The following is a 24,100-nucleotide window of genomic DNA, read 5'->3' as shown; positions in this document are numbered from 1 at the left end:
GTAATAGCTGTGTCTGGATCTTCTGCTGTAATAGTTGTGTCTGGATCTTCTGCTGTAATAGTTGTGCATGGATCTTCTGCTGTAATAGTTGTGTATGGATCTTCTGCTGTAATAGTTGTGTCTGGATCTTCTGCTGTAATAGTTGTGTCTGGATCTTCTGCTGTAATAGCTGTGTCTGGATCTTCTGCTGTAATAGTTGTGTCTGGATCTTCTGCTGTAGTAGCTGTTTTGGGCTCTTCTGCCATAATAGATGATTCTGGAGACTTTGCTGCATTCAGTACATTTGGTTGATCCATGGTGCTTGCATTTGAACACTGTGCTGCATGCCCATCAACTGGTGAGGCATCCAATGTTGGCATACTTCTGGATGCTTTCGCAGTTGCAGGCAAGCTTGCGACTTCAGGAATGATCTGCAACGCCTCCCATTCCGGTATCTTAGCTGGATCAATGTCCTCAACATTAGACATTACTTCGTCATTTTGTGTTTAAGTCTCAATTTGCGGCTCATCCTCTTCTGATATAACAATACATGTGTCTTCTGTTGTTGTAGAACTGCACAAAGATGTATTGATCTGTTCTTGCTGCATGTTTTTTGATGGACTGGCCTCGTGTATTTGGGAATCCACTGCAGGAACCATTCCGTGGGCACAGGGTAATTCATCGTCCTTCTCTGGAGATAATTTCTCAAAAATGGGGGTTATTTCTTCAGTTACCGGTTGGCTGTTCGCAGTTGATGTGCTCTCAGCTACTTTGTCTGCTGTTGCAATCTCACATTCAGCTTCTGCACACTTCATCTTTGAACTTTCACACTCCTGCACAAATTAGATGCTACTTGTTATCACCTCATCGCTTACGTCAAATAAACCAAATAAACTTTCATAGTCTTCCACTTCTGGCTCATCATCGGATTCATCACTTTCCTCATCGTAATCATCATCATCATAATTATCATCATAGTAATCATCATCATAATCATCATCATCGTAATCATCAACGTAATCACGTGCTGTAGCTTCTTCTGTGAAGTATTACACTGATCTTGAAATTATGTGTTCATGCAAGAAGTAACCAATTTCAAAGTGAGCAGCGAGTCTTGCTTCAGAACCTTCATCCAGATCCCCAGGCTCTGAAACTTAGGGAGGACTAAAAAAATGTTTTAAAGAGTCATTTTGTACAGTTTTTGTAACTGTTCTACCAGTGCCCCAACCGTTATGCGTTTGCTTCATTTTAATGGTTTTCAATGTGATGTTTTTTCCTTTCTTCCAGTCAATCTGGCATCCTGTGCATTCCGTGATTTCTGGTTCATCAAAGAAGAAAAAGTCTGCCTCATCAGGCCACGACTCCATCTGGCATGTTTTTGTCACTGCTTCATTTGTGAAATACTCATTTGGCGCAAACTTAAACTCCAGAGTAAAACTCATTGCCTGTCCATGATCTGAAAATGTCACCTTTAAATCTTGTAAATGCTTTAAGATAGGCTCATCATGTCACGTATCATGTCACTGAGCAAATCCACATTTTTGAAAACTGTCAACCAGAATTCTGTAATTCCTATTGGCTCCTCCATCTCTTCACCTGGTTTATCTTCCTCCACCTTGACTTTTGCTTTTATCTCATCAGATAACTGCTCCACTTCATCTTGTTGCCATTTGCAATGATCCTCTGTCGCAGCGCTGTCTGGAATGTACAGTCGCACAACTAGATTCAGTGCCTCACATGCTTCCACTCAACATGGCAGAAGTTCCTCATTCTCTGGAATCTGTTCTGCATCTTCTCTAGTGCTTTCACATCCTTCCTAAAGTGTGCTGCCTAGAATGGGATATAATTGATGTTGACCGAGAATTTTATAACTTCCTTGTTTTTGTTCTCTATGCTCCTTTTTATAAAGCCCAGGATGCTGTTTACTTTATTAACCACTGGCTCAACCTGCTCTGCCACCTTCAACGATTTTTGCACCTGTACTCCCAGCTCCTGCAACACCTTTAGGATTGTCCCTTCTATTTTATATTGTACCACCCCCCAAACCTTCTGCCAAAATAGATCACTTCAGGCTTCTCAGCATTAAATTTCATCTGCCACTTTTCCACCTATTGCCATCTTGAAGTTTATCATATCCTCGCAGTTCACATTATTTCCAAGTTTGCTGTCATTAATGAATTTTGAAACTGCGCCCTGTACAAAGTCAATGAGCACGATTCAACGGACGCGTCGCGCCCGGCTTGGTGTTGGGACGAGGCCATTGAATCTCGTGCGAGACCTGTCATGGGATTCACAATGTTCACAACATCCTGCGACATTCAACGGAATCTCGCAATGTGTGGCAATGTGGATCTCGTTCTCGCTGTGTGAGATCCAAGCTCACATTTTTAAATGAATAATTTGGCTCATTTAAATATATGCTTGCCCAATCCACCTGGGCCCTGGGATTCATCGGCCTCGCCAGCGAGGCCTCAACCAGGCACTGTTTGGTACTCGTTCACAAAGTCGTGTACCAGTCACAATGGCACCTTGGAGGGACTGGCTGGGGAGATGAGGCCCCCAGCTGGTCAGGCACAGGGTAGGGTGGCACCTTGGCACTCCTCCTGGCACCTGGGCACCTTATCACTGCCATCCTGTCACTGCCCACCTAGCACCCTGGCCCATGCCAGGGGTCGGGTTCTGGGGGAGGGGGGGCCTTGCCCATGAGAAGTGGGGTGGGGGGTGCTTGAGGACACCGGAAGAGGTGAGTTGGGTGAAGTGGGGGAGTCCTGAGGGAGGTCGAAAGATCGGGCTGCCTTCAAACATGGCGCCGCTACCCGCGAGTAGTCTTCCTGCACTGGCGAGCTGTGGTCGTCAGAGCCGGAAATCGCTTAAAGAGAGACCTCAGCAGGGAGTTCCTTGCTGAGACCAAAAAAAACAGCAAAGTGCCATTGAATAGTGGGATCTTTCTCAGTCCTGCAGGCGCCGAGAAACACCACACTAAAGGTGCCGTTCAGCGGACATGAACTTGAGTCTGCTGAATCGCGTCCTATATCATCAATAAAGATCAAGAAAAGCTGTCTCCCTAACATCGACTCCAAGGTAACCCCGCTATATATCTTCTGCCAGTGCGAAAAGCAACTTTCCACCACTACGCTCTTGTTTCCTGTCATTCAGCCAACTTTGTATCGGTGCTGCCACTGTTCCTTTTAATTCTATGGACTTCAAATTTGTTGGCAAGTCTATTATGTGGTACTTTATCAAATATATTATGACAGAAGCTTGAAGCCTAACCAGTGCAATTTCAAATACATTTTGGTTGCAATTTCCTGGTTGTGCTCAAATAGAAATTCTACAGTTATTTCACCCAAGTAACAAAACTTCTCCATCGTGGTTCTGTGCTGTGCACAATCCGTCACAAACAAGAAATGCACTGGTAGATGCAAAAGATCAAAATTACAGGGAAGCTTATTTCAAACTTATGTTTAATAAAAATGACCCTGTTGTAACATGATGTGTTTATTGTCATGTGTACCGAGGTACAGTGAAAAGTATTGTTCTGCTCAGACAGATCATTCCGTACAAGAAAAGAAAATACTTAGGGCAAACATAAAATACACAATGTAAATACATAGACACAGGCATCGGGTGAAGCATACAGGAGTGTAGTACAACGCAGTAGAAAAGAGGTGTGAAGAGATAAGATCAGTCCATAAGAGGGTCGTTTAAGAGTCTGGTAACAGCGGGGAAGAAGCTGGGCTGGATTCTCTGATTGCTGACGGCGAAATGGCATTCGGCGATTGGCCGGAGAATCCATTTACACGCCGAAATCGGGGGCGATGCCGTTTTTCAGATGCTCCATTGACAGTCGGTGGATGGGAGGCGGGTTCGTGTGATGGACTGGCTGGTTTACACAAAGCTGCATTATTCTCAAGCAAGTTTCAGATAGTGATGGAGACAATTCAGCTATTCTGCAATATCAGACCAACTATCCTGGGCTGGATTCTCCGCTGTTGTGATTCTCCATTGAACCGACAGTGCAGCCACACTCAGGGATTTCCCAACTGCCTGGGACTTCCCACAATGGGAAATCCCATCGGCTGGCTGGGAGGGCTTCTGCGAGGGATGGCAGGACTGGTGGGTGACGGCCAAGGGGTGGCCTGTGGGGTCGGGTCCGCGCATGGCCGGCGCCATGTTCTACGGCGCGACCGCTATAGGTCATCGCTCTGAGCATGCGCGGCCAGGGACCCGGCCATTCTCCAGCCAGGGTGCCGGGAGTTTCATCCGGCGTGGCTGCTAGCCCCTCACCGGTCCTAGAACCGGTGAGGGTTCGCCGCCGATTTTGGCGTCGTAAAACGCCCGCAAATTCTCCGTTTGAGCCGACACTTAGCCGCTGAAACGGAGAATCCAGCCCATTCTTTTTGCTGGGAATTAGAGACAAAATGGAACAACTATGACACCTTGTAAGTTGTATACAAATAAATCCATTCCATCAAATTGCCTCCTAATTATTAATGCTACGAAAAAAGATATATACATTTGTGTGACAAGCAAGGAGAGGTGGTGGCGTACTGGTATTGTCACTGGACTAGTGATCCAGAAACCCAGAGTAATTCTCTGGGACCACGGTTCAAATCCCACCAGGGCAGATGGAAATTTAATCCAATAAATATCTGGAATTAAAAGTCTAATGATGACCATTGTCGATTGTTGTAAATTAAAAATTGCAGCAGTGACTCCTGTCCCACAGCAATATGGTTGACTCTTGCCTCAAACCGCTACAAAGTCAATAAAAAGGAAAGAAACCGGCCGGACCACCTGGCATCACCTTAGGTAGTGGAATTGGCAATGGCAAATCCAGCCCTGGCACTGGGGGCTTCTGCCGAAATTGGAAGAGCTGACTCACAGACTAGTCAAGCAACAGCTAGTCAACCTCATGGTCGGGCAGTATCCCCCACTCTATTATTACCACCATGCAGAGGGCATGTCAGGAGCAGCAGCATAAAATAAAGCTACAACACTATTACATGCCGAAAAGCATAAGCAGTATGCGATAGACAAAGCAACAAACAGATTTGCAGTCCTGCCGCAGATAATCAAAAAATTCACTAGCTCTACAAATATCCTCATCCTCGATGATGGAGGAGCCAATACAACAGTGAAAAAGACAAGGCATTCACAATAATCTTCAGCCAGAAGTGCCGAGTAGATTGCTGAGAGGAGAAATGGCTAACATTGTGCCGTGAGGCATGATGGTAAAAGAGGCTAACAGATTTGTGTGTGTGAAAACTGCAACTCAGCAAAATTAATTTTGGAAAATGAAGAACAATAATATTCTGGCAATGCGCTCCAGAGCTTGCCGTGCTCCTAGACAAATTTTTTTCCACATTACTGGGTATATGTCAGTGTTCCAGGGCAGCTACAAGACTAGCATCTACCAGGTAATGTGGAAAATTGCCCAGGTACGTCTTGTAAACATGAAGTAGGACAAATCCAACCTGGCCAATTACTGCCCTATCAGTAAAGCGATGGAAGAGGTCATCAACAGTGCTACCAAGTGGACTCACCGGCCTGGCCAGCGAGGCTTCAACTGGGCACTGTTTGGTACTGGTTCACAAACTCATGAACTAGTCATGATGGCGCCTTGGAGTTGAGGCCCCCAGGTGGTCGGGCACTGGGCAGGGTGGTACTTTTGCACGCGTCCTGGCACCTTGGCTCTGCCAGCCTGTCAATGCCGACCTGCCAGGCTGCCAGGGTGCCTGGGTGGCAGTGCCAAAGTGTCCAGGTGCCATGTTGCCCATGCTACATTGTGATAGAATTCATTTTTAGCCCCAGGTTAGGTCTGCCATGAGCAAACTTAACAAAGAATACAATGGCAATGTATTCCACTGATAAAGAAACTTTGGTGTGAAAATAAAAGGGATTGATGAATATTGTGGGAAAGAGGAAAATTGCAATACAAAACTTTTTTTAAAATTGCTTAAGCCAGTTAAATAAATTAATTGGGCGAGTTCACTAAATTTATGTATGATCTATTACTCTCTGTAAGCAAATAAATGTTGTTTACAGACATTGCTGGAGTCTTGAAGAAGCGCTGATGACGCAAGATTTAATTTCTTGGGTTCACAGGAGACAAAGCTGGATACAAGAAAGTTTACATTTATGGGGGATTCCAATATACTTTTAATTGTATTTGATGGTAGAGGTGGCTCTGCGATTCAATATCAGCTTCCATGTTGTAAAAAAATTACTTTAAAATAAGTTCAATGTTTTCCTTTAAAATGGGACTGATTCAGGTTCCGATAACAATTCATTTGCTGGCATTTGCAGTATTGACATGTCACGGCCAGCTCAAATGCAATGAATTTCAGCCTCGGCTGAGAGGAAGTTATGAATTACGTCTCATAAAATACGATCAGATGTGTCTTAACGCTGCCGAGATGGCATGTCCTTCTTCATGGAGAGGCAGATGGATATCTCAAGATAACTCAAGATAAATCCTCCTGCTCCCGAAAGGTAGATTGTAAAATTCAACAGCAGCATGTGATCTAAGTACTGAAGGGAGTAGATTCCTTTTGCATATTGTGCAGTTCATTGTTGATAGGAAACCTGAGCTTTATTTCATTGTGAAGTTAATGCAGCTTGACTGTACAGTAAATGAAGCCACAGATATGGTACCTATGGGAAATTCATCAAATGGGGTCAATGAATGAGTGGTCTTACCAGCAGCTCCTTAAATTCACCTTTGGTTGCATAAACTATAAAACAACATTCAACTAGAGTGACAAGACAGCATGTAGATTTTCTAGTTTCAAAATTAAAGCATATTATTTAAATGGTCAGAGATTGCAGAGCCCTAAGATGCAATGGAATCTAGATATTATGCTGCAAGTATCGCAAATGGTTTATGTATACAGGTACAGTAAGTAATTTGGAAAGCTAATAGAATGTTATTGTTTATTGCAAGGGGAATTCAATATGAAAGTAAGGAGGTGATGCTTCAGTTATGCAAGGCATTGTTGAGACCACATCTGGAATACAGTGTGCTATATTGGTCTCTTTATTTAAGGAAGGATGTAATTGTGTTGGAAGCAGTTCAAAGAAGGTTTACTAAACTAATCCCTGGAATGGGCAGGCTGTCATATGAAAAATGGCTGGACAGGCTCGGCTTGTATCCCCTGGAGTTTAGAAGTAAGAGGTGATTTGATTGAAATATACAAGATCCTAAGGAGTCCTGAGAGGGAGCATGTGGAAATGAGGGGCGTCATTCTCCGACCCCCCAGCGGGTCGGAGAATGGCCGTTGGCCGCCGTGAATCCCGCCCCCGCCGGTTGCCGAAGTCTCCGGTACCGGAGATTGGGCGGGGGCGGGAATCGGGCCGCGCCGGTTGGCGGGCCCCCCCCCCCCGCTCAATTCTCCGGCCCGGATGGGCCGAAGTCCCGCCGAGAAATTGCCTGTCCCGCCGGCGTAAATTAAAGTCGGTATTTACCGGCGGGACAAGGTGGCGTGGGCGGGCTCCGGGGTCCTGGGGGGGGGGGTGCGGGGCGATCTGACCCCGGGGGGTGCCCCCACGGTGGCCTGGCCCACAATCGGGGCCCACCGATCCGCGGGCGGGCCTGTGCTGTGGGGGCACTCTTTCCCTTCCGCCTCCGCAATGGCCTCCACCATGGCGGAGGCGGAAGAGACTCTCCCCACTGCGCATGCGCGGGAAACTGTCAGCGGCCGCTGATACTCCCGCGCATGCGCCGCCCGGGGATGTCATTTCCTCGCCAGCTGGCGGGGCAACAAACGCCGTTTCCGCCAGCTGGCGGGGCGGAAATCCCTCCGGCGCCGGCGTAGCCCCTGAATGTTGGGGCTCGGCCCCCAAAGATGCGGAGCATTCCGCACCTTTGGGGCGGCGCGATGCCCGTCTGATTGGCGCCATTTTGGGCACCAGTCGGCGGACATCGCGCCGTTGGGGGAGAATTTCGCCCGAGGATCCTATTCATTGGTGAATCTAGCACTAGGAATCACTGGGCAGGATTCTCCGGCCTCATAGCCACCTGTTTCTCAGCAGCGGGAGGTTGCATGCCATTCGCTGGTGGCGGGAACCTCTGTCCCTGCCGTTGTCAATGGGAATTCCCATTGAAGCCACCCCACGATACCCAGGAAACGCATGGGAGGGGTGCGCTGCTGGTGGGACCAGAGAATCCTGTTGGTGTGAATGACTGGCCAATTCTGGCCACTGTTTGAAAATAAAGGGTTGCCCATTTAAGACAGAGACTTTGGAAGCATTTTTTCTCTCAAAAGGTTGAGTCTTTGGGACTCTCTTCTTCAAAAAGCAGTGGAAGTAATTTAACCATCACCGGTTCTTCACTAGAGCAATCCAAAATCTATTTAAATATTTTTTACCTTCTTCATAGCTCTGTCTGGACACTTGCTCATCTACTTTACTCTTAAAAGTTGTAAATACCTCAGCTACAATTTCACCTGTGACAAAGCGTCCTATTCTCCCCGGTGTCCTGTACCATATTTATCCATCAACCAGCTTCACTAAAACAGATGATATGGTTATTATCACATGGTAACGCGCTGTACACAAATTGCATGAATTTAGGTTACTCATCCTTTGTTTTGCAATAGAAGTGGCTGAAAAGTTTTGGTCTAATGCATTCTGGGATAAGTCTTTAATGTTGTGATATGTGAAAAATGACCATGGAACAAAATCTCTGGCCCTGAAAAATTAATTTTACAATGGTGGAGTCCTGTTCCCTCAGAAGAACATTAATGTTGGAGACATAAATAAAAATCATTGGTTCATGTTTGCCTCCTTTATCTCTCTCTCTTGCTCCCATCTCTAGTTCTCAAATTTTATTTTTGTCACCTGTACATCATCAAAATAAAATTAGATTTCTTGCTTCATACTTCTTGGTTTGGACTCCGTGTGTCTCATTGAGAGTTTTCAAAGTGATTGGCTGAAGAAACTCACCTTGGCTTGCCCTCTTTAACAAATCCCAAGTAGTGGGGACCATGTTGATTAGAGAAAATGCCTGCTGACAAGATGCAAAAAGGTTTGTGAACAGGTTCAGTGATTTGAATGGTGAATCGCATTCCTTGATCACTAAAAACAAAATCCAAACCAATTAGAGTTAAATGAATGTAATATATAAAGTTAACCTGAGATTAGAGGTTGTATACAATATATTCAAATTGTCATGTGAGGGTACCTTTAAGACATGGATGTTTAAGCAATGTACCTTTAAGAAAACAGTGATGTCAGAGAGTGGGTGGGGCTGAGCTCAGGTCAGCCATTTTGCAGGTTTTTAGTTTCAGTTTAAAAAGCAGTGTGTGTGTGTCTGTGTGTTTCCAGAGAGCTGCAAGTTTTGCAGTTTGGAGGAAAAGAGCTGTGTGTGTGTCTGTGTTTTGCAGTGAGCTGGATCTCTGCCATGAAAGACTACCTCTGGATCATTTGGGTGATTTAAAGTAAATCCTTTAACCTGACGTGATTTTGTTTAAAGATGTTAAGTCTCTTGGAAAATTGAAGGAACATTTTAAGGAATTATTTACTGTTGCAATATTTTCTGAGTTATCTTTGAAGTAAGGGGTGTTAAGAGATCCAATGTGTATTTAAGATGTTAAGTTGAGTTCATGGAATAAACAGTGTTTTGTGTTTAAAAACCCACGTGTCCATAATTGTAATTCCACACCTAGAGAAAAAGCCATGTGCAAGGAAAAGCAACAAATCCATTAAAGGGAGAGGTTGGTTGAACTCCATGATACATTTTGCGGTTCTGAAAACGCCTCGCCCATAACAATTGGGGGCTCATCCGGGATCAAAGTCTATCTATTGGATTGGCTTTTGTGAAATTAAAGACAGTGAAGGATTGTTGCTTTTCCGGTGTGGTATTTTAGTTTGAGTGGGGAGAGTGTTGTGAACAATGGCTCTTTCAGAGGCTCAGACGTTTTTGGGGGTGGACAATGTCAGACGCAGTACTTTATGGACAGAAACGAAAAACAGACTGTTAGATTTGGCAAGAACATTGCAGTTAACATTACCTGACAAAATGTGAAAAGATGAGGTAATTATGGCGGTGGTTAAGCATTTAAAGCTGCCTGAGATAGCGTTTGACTCATTGGAAATGGCAAACATTCAGTTGCAAATTAAACAAATGGAACATGAGAAAGAATTAAAGTGGCTGGCATACGAGAGTGAGAGAGAGGAAAAAGAAAGAGAGAGAGAGGAAAAAGAAAGAGAAAGAGAGAGAGAAGAAAAAGAAAAGGAGAGAGAAGAAAGGAGAAAAGAAAGAATAGCCCTAGCAGAACATAAAGAAAAAGAAAGGGAGATACAGATCAGGGAAAAAGATAAAGAGAGGGAGTTTGAACTTCAGAAAATGGCCATGAAACATGGCAATCAGTTAAAATTGGCAGATATAAAGGGAAACGTACAGTTGGATGATAGTGATGAGGATAGTGAGAAAGAGCGTGAAAGTCGAAGGCTTGGTGGGAATCTATTTAAATATGTCCAAGCATTGCCAAGGTATGACGAGAAGGAAGTGGAAGCCTTTTTCATTTCATTTGAGAAGGTAGCTGAACAAATGAAATGGCCACAGGACATGTGGGTATTACTGATTCAAACAAAGCTGGTAGATAGAGCTAGCGAAGTATTTGCATCACTACCGGAGGAGGTATCAGGAACGTATGAGGAGGTGAAGAAATCCATCTTAAGTGCATATGAGCTAGTGCCTGAAGCTTACAGACAAAGGTTTAGAAATTTAAGGAAAGAATTTGGTCAAACATCCATGGAGTTTGAAAGGCTCAGAGTAATTTTGATAGGTGGATAAGGGCTTTGAAAATAGACCAAACGTATGAGGCTCTCAGAGAAATTATACTTTTGGAGGAGTTTAAAAATTCAATTCCTGATGTAGTGAGAACTCATGTGGAAGAACAGCGGGTTAAAACTGCGAGGTTAGCAGCAGAAATGACAGATGATTATGAATTAGTTCATAAATTAAAGGTTGGTTTCCGACATCAGTTTCAGCCGGTGAGGGATAGAAACTGGGGTCATGAGAAATACTCAAGTGGTAAAGGTAAAGGTGATCTGATAGGAGACAATAAAGAGAGTGCACCTCAGATTAAAAAAAGAAATCCAGGAGGGTGGAAAAGAAATGAAAAGTTTCAGATGTTTTCACTGTAATAAACTAGGCCATGAAAAGTCACAGTGTTGGTGGTTGAAGAAAAGCACTGGGAAGGCGGATGTGGTAAAACAGGATAAGACAGTGGGGTTTGTTAGAGTGGTAAAGGAGGGCCTAAGGGAAGCGAAGGAGGTGCAAATGATTGTACAGCCTGATCAAGAAGTAATTGTTAAGAAGGTGCCAGATGTCTTTAAAGAATTTACTTGTGTGGGTAAAGTTTACTCATGTGTATCAGGAGGAGCAGGGAAAGAAGTCACAATTTTAAGAGATACAGGGGCTAGTCAATCTTTAATGGTAAGAGATGAGGAATTATGTAGTTTGGGAAGAATGTTGCCAGAAAAGTTGGTGATATGTGGAATTCAGGGTGAGAGGAGTAGAGTTCCATTATATAAGGTGAGGTTGGAAAGCCCAGTTAAGAATGGTGAAGTGGTAGTAGGAGTAATAGATAAACTATTTTGTCCAGGAATACAGTTTATCTTGGGTAATGATATAGCTGGATCGCAGGTGGGAGTGATGCCGACTGTGGTTGATAAGCCACTGGAAAATCAGTCAACTGAAGTGTTGAAGGACGAATATCCTGGGATTTTTCCAGATTGTGAAGTCACAGGTTAAGACAAGAGGAGAAATCAAAGAGTGAAGATGAAGTTGAAGTGCAATTATCAGAAACGATTTTTGATCAGATGGTTGAAAAAGAACAAGAACAGGTGGAGAATGAGGCGGATATTTTTAGTTCAGGAAAATTGGTGGAGTTACAACAGAAAGATGTAGAAATAAAATGGATATATCAGAAATCATATACGGAAGAGGAATCTGAGAGTATACCAGAGTGTTATTACCGTAAAAATGATGTCTTGATGAGAAAATGGAGACCTTTACATATGCAGGCGGATGAAAAGTTGGCAGAAGTTCATCAAGCAGTATTGCCGGTAGGGTATAGAAAGGAGGTGTTGCGAGTTGCACATGAGGTACCAGTGGGAGGTCATTTGGGAATAAGGAAAACTCAAGCTAAAATCCAGAAACATTTTCATTGGCCTGGACTACATAAAGATGTAATTAAATTTTGACAATCATGTCACACATGTCAAGTGATAGGGAAACCTCAAGCAGTGATAAAACCAGCGCTCTTAATACCCATTCCAGCATTTGAGGAACCTTTTACAAGGGTCCTAATCAATTGTGTAGGACCGCTTCCTAAAACAAAAAGTGGCAATCAATATCTTTTGACTATAATGGATGTGTCTACTAGGTTTCCAGAGGCCATTCCAGTGCATAATAGTACAGCTAAAAGGATTGTGGAGGAGTTACTTAAATTCTTTACAAGATATGGATTACCCACAGAAATTCAATCGGATCAAGGATTGAATTTTACTTCAAAGTTATTCAAAGAAGTTATGGATAGCTTAGGAATAAAACAATTTAAATCAACTGCGTACAATCCAGAATCGCAGGGAGCATTAGAAAGGTGGCATCAGACATTAAAGACAATGTTGAGGGCATATTGTCAAGATTATCCAGAGGATTGGGATAAAGGAATCCCATTCGTATTGTTTGCAATTAGGGATGCACCTAATGAGTCTACCAAATTTAGTCCTTTTGAACTAATTTTTGGTCATGAGGTAAGAGGACCACTTAAATTGATTAAGAAAAAATTGGTGGGTGATAAATCATAATTACACTATTGGATTACATGTCAAATTTTAGGGAATGATTAAATAGAGCAGGTGAATTGGCGAGATAACATTTGAAAGTTGCACAAAATGTGATGAAACGGGTAGCGGACAGGAAATCCAAAGTACGTAGTTTTGCCAGTGGGGATAAAGTTTTAGTGTTGTTACCAGTGGTAGGTGAGCCTTTAAAAGCTAGGTTTTGTGTACCGTATCAGATTGAAAGGAAATTAAGTGAGGTGAATTATGTGGTAAACACACCAGATAGAAGGAAGACTCACCGAGTGTGTCATGTGAATATGCTTAAAAGGTACTTTGAAAGGGAAGGAGAGAAAAAGGAGGTTTTAATGATTCTAACTCAAAGTGACGAACCAAATCCAGATGACTGTGAATTTGACATACCTCAAATTAAATTGGAAAATGAGGATGTTCTTAAAAATTGGGATGAATTGTTAAGTTACCTTCCAGAGGAAAAACAAACTGACCTGAAAGAGTTACTGATATCACATGGGCAAGTTTGTAGAGATAAATTGGGAAGTACTAAAATGGTACTATACTATACATAATGTAGATGTGGGCAATGCTGTTCCTATCAAACAATATCCATATAGACTTAATCCTTTAAAATTGGCACAGGTTAACAGAGAGATTGAGAGTATGTTGAAAAATGGCATAATTGAAGTGGGTTGCAGCCAATGGAGCTCACCCATAGTGATGGTACCTAAACCAGATGGTACCCAACGATTGTGTGTGGACTATCGAAAGGTGAATGCAGTTACAAGAACGGACCCTTATCCTGTCCCACCATTGAAGGATTGCATGGAGAAAGTGGGACAATCTGCTTTTATTTACAACTTCCAGACATGGAAAGAACATTTAAAGCATCGTATGGAGTTCTTCGGTCGACTTCAGGTGGCGGGTTTGGTGATGAACCTAGCCGAAAGTGAATTTGGAGAAGCCCAAATCACTTTCCTTGCGGAGTTTCCGATGCCCTCAAGATGAAGGGAAATAATGCGATTTCGTAGCATGAGTGGATTTGATCAAACAGTTGTGCAAATGTTTTCTGGCGTGATTACTCCACTGATGGAATTGCTGAAGAAACATTAAAAAATTCAGTGGACAGCGGACTTTCAACAGCACGGTAGCATTGTGGATAGCACAATTGCTTCACAGCTCCAGGGTCCCAGGTTCGATTCCGGCTTGGGTCACTGTCTGTGCGGAGTCTGCACATCCTCCCCGTGTGTGCGTGGGTTTCCTCCGGGTGCTCCGGTTTCCTCCCACAATCCAAAGATGTGCAGGTTAGGTGGATTGGCCATGCTAAATTGCCCTTAGTGTCCAAAATTGCCCATAGTGTTGTGTGGGGTTGCTGGGTTATTGGGATAGGGTGGAGGTGTGGACCTTGGGTAGGTTGCTCTTTCCAAGAGCCGGTGCAGACTCGATGGGCCGAATGGCTTCCTTCTGCACTGTAAATTCTATGAAATCTATAAGCAGGCATTTGACTGCCTGAAAGCTGTGATCACCAATGCTCCTGTATTGGAGAATTGCAAGGGACTCTGTGGTCAGATTGAACTAAAGTATCTGATTCTAAAGAGAAATGCCGAGGAGTAGAGGAATGGATGGATCGTGCAGAGACTTTGTTCAAAGAGACTGTTAATCGAGAAGGATTTTGGTTGGAGGAAGAACAAAGAAAAATGGACTATATTATTATACCTGTTTGCTTATGTTGTTTTTTTTTTAAAAACGAAAAAGTATATTTACTGTGTACATTTCTTAGTGGATGGTGCAAAAGTGAAAAATGAAACCATCTTGAAGTTGATGGGGTTTTTTTCTAGGGGGGAGGTGTCATGTGAGGGTACCTTTTAGAAATGGATGTTTAAGCAATGTACCTTTAAGAAAACAGTGACGTCAGAGAGTGGGTGGGGCTGAGCTCAGGTCAGCCATTTTGCAGGTTTTTAGTTTCAGTTTAAAAAGCAGTGTGTGCGTGTCTGTGTGTTTCCAGAGAGCTGCAAATTTTGCAGTTTGGAGGAAAAGAGCTGGGTGTGTGTCTGTGTTTTGCAGTGAGCTGGATCTCTGCCATGAAAGATTATCTCTGGATCATTTGGGTGATTTAAAGTAAAGTGTTTAACCTGCTGTGATTTTGTTTAAAGGCGTTAAGTCTCTTGGAAGTTTGAAGGAACATTTTAAGGAATTATTTACTGTTGCTGAGTTATCTTTGAAGTAAGGGGTGTTAAGAGACCCAATGTTTATTTCAGATGTTAAATTGAGTTCATGGAATAAACAGTGTTTTGTGTTTAAAAACCCACGTGTCCATAATTGTAATTCCACACCGAGGGAAAAAGCCGTGTGCTAGGAAAAGCAACAAATACATTAAAGGGAGAGGTTGGTTGAACTCAATGATATATTTTGGAGTTCTGAAAACGCCTCGCCCATAACAAAATGAAAAGTATTATTGTACAATATGAAATACAGAATTTGGCCAAACATGCCAATCTTTTTGTATGAAATAAATAAATGAAATTCAGGCAGAATCTATTTTCATGCAATTTCAACCATCTTAAAATAACATTGCAGATAATGAGAAAGAACTCCTGCAAAATGCTTTCCAATACTGACCAGTCATAGCTCCACAGAAGTTCCTCATTTTTTACATAAGACCATAAGAACTAGGAGCATGAGTAGACCATCTGACCCTTCGAGCCTGCTCCGCCATTCAATGAGATCAAGGGGCTGGTTTAGCTCACTGGGCTAAATCGCTGGCTTTTAAAGCAGACCAAGGCAGGCCAGCAGCACGGTTCAATTCCCGTACCAGCCTCCCCGAACAGGCGCCGGAATGTGGTGACTAGGGGCTTTTCACAGTAACTTCATTTGAAGCCTACTTGTGACAATAAGCGATTTTCATTTCATTTTAGGGGCTGTTTAGCACATGGCTAAATCGCTGGCTTTGAAAGCAGACCAAGGCAAGCCAGCAGCACGGTTTGATTCCCGTAACAGCCTCCCCAAACAGGCGCTGGAATGTGGCAACTAGGGGATTTTCACAGTAACTTCATTTGAAGCCTACTTGTGACAATAAGCGATTTTCATTTCATTTCATTTTTTCATGGCTGATCTTTTGTGGACTCAGCTCCACTTTCCCACCCGAGCACCATAACCCTCTTATCCATTATTCTTCAAAAAACTATCTATCTTTATCTTGAATACCTCATAGAAAGTGATGCTCTACAAAGTTAGTTCATGAATGCTAGTTAATGAATGAATAGGAAGATGATTGTCATGACTGAACTATCAATCTTATGAGTAATGATTTTTTTTTTAATCCTTTCATGGGATGTGACTTTTGTGTTGTAGATGGTGGAGAGACTTTGGGGAGCCCAGAGGTGAGTTACTCTCTGAAGAGTTCCCAGCCTCTAACGTGCTGTTGTAGCCATAGTATTTAATTATATGGCGAGCCCTGTTCACTTTCTTGTCAATGGGGGATTTGGTAATGGTAATGCCTTTGAATGTCAAGAGGTGATGGTTAGATTCCCCCTTCATTCATTACCTGACACTTGTGTGACACAAATGTTACTTGCCACTTATTTGTCCAAGCCTGGATATTGTCCAGGTCTTGCTGCTTCTGGGCGCAGATTACTTCAGTATGTGAGGAGTTGTGAATGGTGCTGAACATTGTGCAATATTCCAAGGACATCCTCACTTATGATGGAAGGAAGATCATTGATGAAGCAGCTGAAGATGGTTGGACCTGGGTAAGTGAATTATGATCAGCATCATATTGACTTAAATAAAAATAGCATAAGCACCACAATGGTTTCATAATATTAGTATTTTTTTAAAATAGTTTGATTGGGCAAAGAAGTAGGAAAAACTGGATCAAATTGTGCGTGAAATTCCTTTGCAATTTTGATTCATTACAGCTGGAGGCAGTGAGGGTAATCATTGGGAAATGGTTGGTTAATGTGCATAAGAATGTTTGCATTATGAATATCCTCTTCAAATTGTGAAAGAAAAATAGGTCCCATAATTATAACGTAACATGATATGTTCTGAAAAATGCTTCTAGGGAATTATATTATAACAAACTGCATTATATCATCTCACAGATAAAAATTTCAGAACTTCTTCAAAAGCAAAATGTTTCATATTTCCCTCCCAGTAAATTCTCCTCCTCTTCCACAATGCTTTAAAAAGTGGATATTGGAAATGTTCCTTGCACCCTTTTACCAAATAATATTAACACAATTGTAATGCATTTGCACAGATTTGGAGTGCCAGCTCTGTGCCACTTTCTGGCAAGGACGAGTTTAGATCTACCAATGTTCAGAGCTCTGCTTCTGGATAATTGGATTCTAGTTTTTCTTAATGTTACATTAACATTCACAAATAAAATTTGGAACTTTCCCAATCGTTGATTCGGCCACCTGGGATCCTTTTATATTTCCCTTTGTACCTCTGCTGTTATACAGTGAAGTGAAGAACAAGCATTATAATACTGCCTCCGCAGAAGTTTCATTTAATCAATCAAACATCCAAATTCCAATCCACAGATTAACCGCTCCAAGTGGGCGCACTGTGTCTCAGTGTCTATCCTGCTGCCACAAGCATATTGATTTGAACTGGTTTTAGATGTACATCAACACGAAAATAACTTGAGAGTCAAAGGCTAACCGAACTTCTCAGCACATTGAAGACCAACATTTGATTTGAATTCATATCAGTTGCAATGTAAATCTTGCTCCGAGTGAGATTCTTTTTAGAAGGTCCCAAGTGAGCCTTTGAATGAGGTTAGTGTTTTCCAAACATACTTTTCATTGTCTTAAACATTTTCAAAAAACAAACCCATCCACCTGTTAAACGTTAGCCATTGGGAGTTCACAGCTCTCAACCACACTGTACTGTCTTGTTGTTATGTCATGGGTATAATTCAGGTCCGTCAACTATACATGGTATTCTTCTGATGCTAACGTTATATGAATAGCTACAGTGTAAGTTCCTCAGCGCCAAACCAGGGCAATGTAATGTTGCTGGCCTATAAAGTTAGGTCTCTAACCAAGTTGAGACAAGATCTGCACTGAAACCCCTTAAAGGTCTATGATGAGAATCCCTGTGGTGCAGAAGGAGGCCATTCACCCCTTTGAGACTGCACCAACCCTCTGAAAGAGCACCCCACCCAAGCCCACTCCCCCACCCTATTCCAATAACCCCTTAACCTAACCTACACACGTTTGGACATGTAAGGGGCAATTTATCATGGCCAATCCACCTAACCTGCATATCTTTGGACTGGGGAGGAAACTGGAGCACCCAGGGGAAACCCACGCAGACACAGGGAGAATATACAAACTCCACACAGACAGTCGCCTAAGGCTGAACCCGGGTCCCTGGCATGGTGAGGTAGCAGTGCTAACGACTGTGCCCCCGTGCCACGCAATCTAATGCAGAGCTTAAACCAAATCAATATCAGGCATCAATTCACTGATACAAATGAATTTGCACTAGCCTGTGAGCCTCTACTTTTACTAACCAAAGTTATTTTTTTAATCATTCATGGGAAGTAGACGTGGTTGGTTTATTGTCCACCTCTGACTGCCCTTGAGATGCTGGTGACCAGCTGTCTTCTTGAAGGGCTGCAGTCCATGTGGTGTAGGTGCACCCACAGTGACGTTAGGGAGGGGGTTGCCTAATTTTGCCCCAAGGGCAATGAAGGAAGAGGATATCTACCCCAAGTCAGGCTGGTTTGTGACTTGGGGAGGGACGTGTCATGGGAAGAGGAGAATTAAATGTAAATATTCTACTGGACATTATGGGAAGTAACCAGCAAGGCACGAAATTCACCTTGCCAAATTGCACCAGTTTTCACTTAAAGAACCACAAGCTCTGTCCTATCAGCCCATCATAATTAAGATGCATCTGGAGTTCCACACAGATCTGACACAATGCCATGTACCTGGAAGTCGTGACTCACGTTTAAGGCCGGATTGCTTATTAACCCCCAGAAAATAGATTTCCAAGTTAAACCCTAAAGCTGAGAGACACTCTTCCCACTAAGTTATCAAGGTGATGTCTCACAAGTTTAATGCTCCCAATTCACAAGGAGCTCGTTTGGGTAGATGACGGTCTTTGGGGGTTGATCAATTTAGCATACGATATCGTCATTTAATGTCATTTCAAAAGCAAACTTTTGATCGTCGGCTCTTTCCTGAAAGTGAATGAATGGGTGTAAAGGATAGCCAGATGAGAGAGAGAGAGGAATGCGGGAGAAAAGGGCTATTCATCATTAAGTTAAGTGTAACATTTTAAACATTCAGCAATCGAACAATTTCCAATTGACCGGTTCCAAAGTGAAGGCGGCGATATTGACGCGCATGGGTCAGTTACTGAAATGTACAGAGATACAATTTTGGTCGCAAATCTGTTACCATTTTTATTTGTTTTCCTGCTCTGAAAGTGAGTGGGCAGGCCTAGAAAAGGCAAAATTCAATTCTACGTTGGGAAGTGAATGTGTGCAGTGAAAGGCTCCAGGATTGTTTCATTGGGAGACAGTGTTCAGCATCTGGCGGAACCTTTTTTGCTCCACATCGGCCACTTGCATTAATCCATCAGAGATGGCAGGCTGGGAGAAAGTGATAGCTTGAGTATCGCAGCCTGTGAAACAAAATAAATAAATTAACTGATTAGTTCACAAGGGTCCTGCATCGGAACTCCATCAGGCAAAACTAACACGGGGTCAGTTTCATTATTTGCATTTCTAGACTCGTCCAGTAAACCTCCCAAAGAGACCCCCACCCCCACATGAATTATTTGTTAATATTGCAACAACCATTCTCAGAATGGCCATTAAAAGCCTTTCATTCGAGTTCCTACATGTTGAATTTGCTGGGGTAAACTCCTACAGTATTGAAGCTGTAATGTCAGCGAAAACAGCCCTGCCTTTATTAGAAACAAAAAAACGTATTTGAAACTCAGTCAGAAAAATATATCAGAAAATTTCTCAGCCTGGCACTTTCTCCACGCCCTTTGCTACAAAATAGGATTTATAATTCGACCCCCACGCCCATTCCAGCTCGAAACCCTCTCAGTTACGCATGCATCATTGGAGAAATAATATCGGGCGGGATTATTTGCCCTTTGTAACCCTTGCACCTTGCAAATCATTTAGCAATACATGAAATGATGTGGGTGAATGATGTGGAGAAATGGCTGTTTTCCTGCGCTCAGGTAGAACTCCATGTAGGGAATCAGAATTCAATCAGAAACATTTCATCCACAAGTGAATGGCTGACGCTGTTATTCTGAATATCTTTGCCGCAACAGGCGGCGGAGATTGGTGAGAAATGGTGTGAAAAAATCCTCACCGTTAACGTTTCAAACCGAAGGGTGAACCCTCAGCAGTTTCACAGGTTGATCGACTTGAACCGGTTGAAGTGACCCAATGCCGGCCGATGGAGTGCTTCGGTTTTATAAACATCTCCACAGCCTTTATAAACATGGGCAGCGATTTGTTTGGCGACGAGGGGATTCTTACATAACTTCATTGCAGCGTTAATGTAAAGCTACTTGTGACACTAACAACGATTATTATGATTATGTTTGCGACAGAGCAATTGTATCTACCATTGGCATAGAAATAAAAACAAGAGTGAACGAGTCAGTGCAGTGACCTGGAGAGTTGGGATGTCCTCAAGGAGTGAGGCCAGCCCGGCTGTGGGGATGAGCTACCCAAATCCTTGCATTTTGGTTCCCTTTTCCCCATTTATTCAGAGACAAATCTGTCTGAATTAATGATACGGGGGGGGGGGTGGGTGGGGGGGGGGGGTCACTGTTAAGGTCGGTGTGAAAAGAATGTTTGATATGGTGATAGATGCTGATAGAAATACATTATTGTTCTGTACTACCCCATACACTGGACAAAAGAGCAGCTTTAGCTGTTTTATAGGTTATTGGCTGAACCACGTTAAAAATCCATATGGTGTAAGTGAGGACTTCCGCACGATATAAACCACATGATTCCAACAAGCTGTGAGGTATTCCCAATCCTTCAGTCTCGTTCATGCGATGTTTATAGAGCACAAACATTATTTATTAGTGATTGACAAATATGATGAAATGATAATTTAATCAACGCCTTTTTAGAAATGGCAGCGTTAACTCCAACTAAATAAAAGTGTTTCTTTCAATAGCGAGTACCAATCTGGATAACATTGGCAAGATACCTGCACGGCGATGTTTAAGTTGCTGCACCCTCTGGATGCGATAGGAAGTTGATAATAAAGCGCACATGTTAATACACGATATAATAGACAATATACATTTCGACTGGACACATTTCGAATGGGCGTCTAAAATGGCTAAGATATTGGTGATTGTTAGAATTACAACGTTAAAATGTACATCCGGTGCATTTAATAGGGGTTACTTCGTTTCTTTTTGATTCAGATTTAATAAGTGGTAATTTAATGCACCATCATCAACGCAGCAAGCCCTTTTCTCGAGCCCGTTGGATTTTAAGGCTGTCTTCAGATGATAGATGTGAGGGGGGGAATCTCGCCAGTTATCTCCATGCACCGGTACCAGGCATTGAAGGAGTTGGGTAACCAGTCGCGACGATATGCATTTCACTCCGAGAAACTCAGTATCCAATACAGGTCACTGAGTAAAATCAAAGGGACGATGCGAGGGAGGATCAGCATGTCAGTCACCGTCTGGTCCAGAGAGATGGGCTAATATTTCAACCGGGACTTTGCATTAGTTCCGTTCTGCCATTTCAGACGCTGGGCTGGCCGGTGCAAAATGTTCTGCTTGAATGTCGAATTTCCTGCAGTTTCTCATTTTTGTTTAATATTACAGAGTAGCGCTTAAATCATTTAAAACATTAGTTCAAATGTTACACTGTGCGCTACTGCTGACTGAATCAAGGAAAAGTTGACTCAGATTTAGACCATTCGATGTTTGTATGTTACAACCCCTGATAAACAAACTCGAAACAGAATCTTAGAATCTCTCTAGTGTTATTTATGTATAGGGGGGAGGGGGGCACGGGGGTTGTTTTATTTTGTTTTGTATTTAATTCTATTGGGTTCCTTTTTCATTCTGTTGTTGATATTTTGTGACAACCTCAATAATTTTTTTTTTTTTAAAAGAATCTCTATAGTGAAGAAGGAGGCCATTCGGCCCATCGAGACTGCACCGGCCCTCTGAAAGAGCACCCGACCCAGGCCCACTCCCCCGCCCTATCCCCGTAACCCCATCTAGCCTTTGGACATTAAGGGGTCATTTATTCTGGCCAATCCACTAAAGCTGCACATCTTTGGACTGGTGAGAGGAAACCGGAGCACCCGGGAGAACCCCACGCACACACGGGGAGAAAGTCTTTGCACAGACACCCAAGGTTGGAATTGAACCCTGGCTATTAGCGAATACCATTGTTGAACAAAAATAACTAGGCTCATTATACAGCGCGTTAGTAGAATGTTAATGAATTGCTGGGACCATGCAGATATGCTGCTGAAGTGAATTATTCCAAGGTCTTCAATTAAATGTATCACAAAGGTGTTTACCCTCCTCTGGAGTCTCCACCTCCAGTCAACAAAGCATCATTCCACTCCTTTCTCCCCGTCTGCCTATCCAGCTTCCCTCCAATGTCACCTCCGCTATTCCTTATAGTCAGCGCCACATTCCAGCTGCTCCGGTTAAAGCCCTTTCTCCTAAATTCCCCATTGGATGTCTCAGCGGTAATCTTTTATTTTTGGCCCTGGCTCTGGCCTCCCCTGCAAACGGGAACATGCTCTCTCCATCTAACCGATCAAACCCTGGCAACTAGTCTTCTGACGGGTCACTAACCCTCCAGTTCTGGTATCATTCTGGTTAATATTAAGGAATGTCATTGCTGTTTTAATGGACTTGTTAACCTGCATTTTGCGTATCTAACTCCAGATTCCTTTACTCCCCAACCCTATTTAAACACTGCCAATGAGTACGAACTTCTTAACCTTCCTACTTAAAGCACCCCACACTTGAAGTTAATTTCCAATTGCATACACCAGCAAATTTATTCATATTTTCTGTTTTATCAGAGTCCACCTCTCAATTGGGTGTTGTAGAATCATGAAAAGATTACAGCACAAATCGAGGCCATTCATCCCCCCTTGTCCATGCTAGCCCAAGTTCACCCAGGTGCCCTTTCTAATCCTGCAAATTTAGAAATCCAATTCCCAAGTAAAATTCTTATAGATAAATAACCGATTGTCCCAGCACTGATCCTTCTGGAACATTACATCCTACCTTTTACTGGTCCAGATTCTTAGCACCTTTAATCCTACTCCCTCTGTTCTATTTTGTGGGACATTTGTGATCCATTGTGCTACTTTCTCCCTGACTATACACATTCTAACCATAGTCATAAATTTACTGTGCAACACCTTATCAAAGGCTTTTTTGAAAATCTAAGCATGTTACACCCACAATATCACCTCTATCTAATCTTTCTGTTGTATTACTTACTTCAATATATTGCAGGACATCATGCCAGGAGCAGTCCAGGTATACCTAAAATGAGGTGCAAACACAGGATACATGATTAACTGTGGAAGCAGCATGCAATCGACAAAACAGAGCAATCCCATACCAACCGATCAAGTCAAAACCATCACATCCAGCTGCGATTGGTGTTGGACAACTAAACGACTAACAGGAGGCAAAGACTTCTCAATGATGGTGGAACTCAGTACATTACTGAAAAATACAAGTTTGAAGCATTTGCAACCATCTTTAGTCAGAAGTACCGAGTGGATGATCCACCTCAGACACCTCCCTGAGGTCCCCAGAATCCCTATTGTCAGTCTTCAGCCAGTTCGATTCATTCATGTGTTGTTAAATGGCTGAATGCTGTAGATGTAGAAAAGGCTATGAGGCCTGACACTTCTCGGTTGCATTACTAAAGATTTCAACCCTGGCCCAAACCCTGTTCCTAGTCAAGTTGATGCAATACAGCTGTACTGGCATCCAACTGACAATGCAGAAAATTGTTCAGGTTTATCCTGTTCGTCAAAAGCAGGACAATCTTATTCATCCAATTACTGCTCCATCGGTCTACTGTTCAGCAGCAAAGTAATGAAAGATTTTATTGATGGTGCTATCCAGCAGTTACTCAGCAATAATCTGCTCGCTGATGCTCAGTTTCTGTTCTACCAGGACCACTCAAATCCAGACCTAATAACAGCCTGGGCTCAGATGGGTCACCCACTCAGTACTTCTGAACTTGAACAGCCAAGTAAATACCGTGGCCACAAGAGTCTGTAGAGGCTGGGAATTCTGC

At 42.9% G+C, this 24,100-nt stretch overlaps 1 long non-coding RNA gene and 1 pseudogene across 1 annotated transcript in view; both read right to left on the bottom strand.

Moving 5' to 3' along the window:
- Positions 1–821: 821 nt before the first annotated feature.
- On the bottom strand, positions 822–16,323 carry LOC140428706 (nucleosome assembly protein 1-like 1; annotated as a pseudogene).
- A 947-nt stretch (positions 16,324–17,270) lies between these two features.
- Positions 17,271–24,100, bottom strand: part of LOC140427734 (uncharacterized) — a 62,791-nt gene continuing 55,961 nt past the window's right edge. The window contains exons 2-3 of the long non-coding RNA XR_011948595.1: positions 23,287–23,331; positions 17,271–19,431 (exon numbers count right to left, since the gene is read on the bottom strand). This is a non-coding gene — a long non-coding RNA (uncharacterized lncRNA). The remainder of the gene's footprint in view (positions 19,432–23,286; positions 23,332–24,100) is intronic.

Source organism: Scyliorhinus torazame, chromosome 8 (genome assembly GCF_047496885.1).
Source record: "Scyliorhinus torazame isolate Kashiwa2021f chromosome 8, sScyTor2.1, whole genome shotgun sequence".
NCBI lineage: Eukaryota > Metazoa > Chordata > Chondrichthyes > Carcharhiniformes > Scyliorhinidae > Scyliorhinus > Scyliorhinus torazame.
The sequence above is the reverse complement of the archived record's forward strand: the minus strand, read 5'-3'. Positions and strand labels throughout refer to the sequence as shown.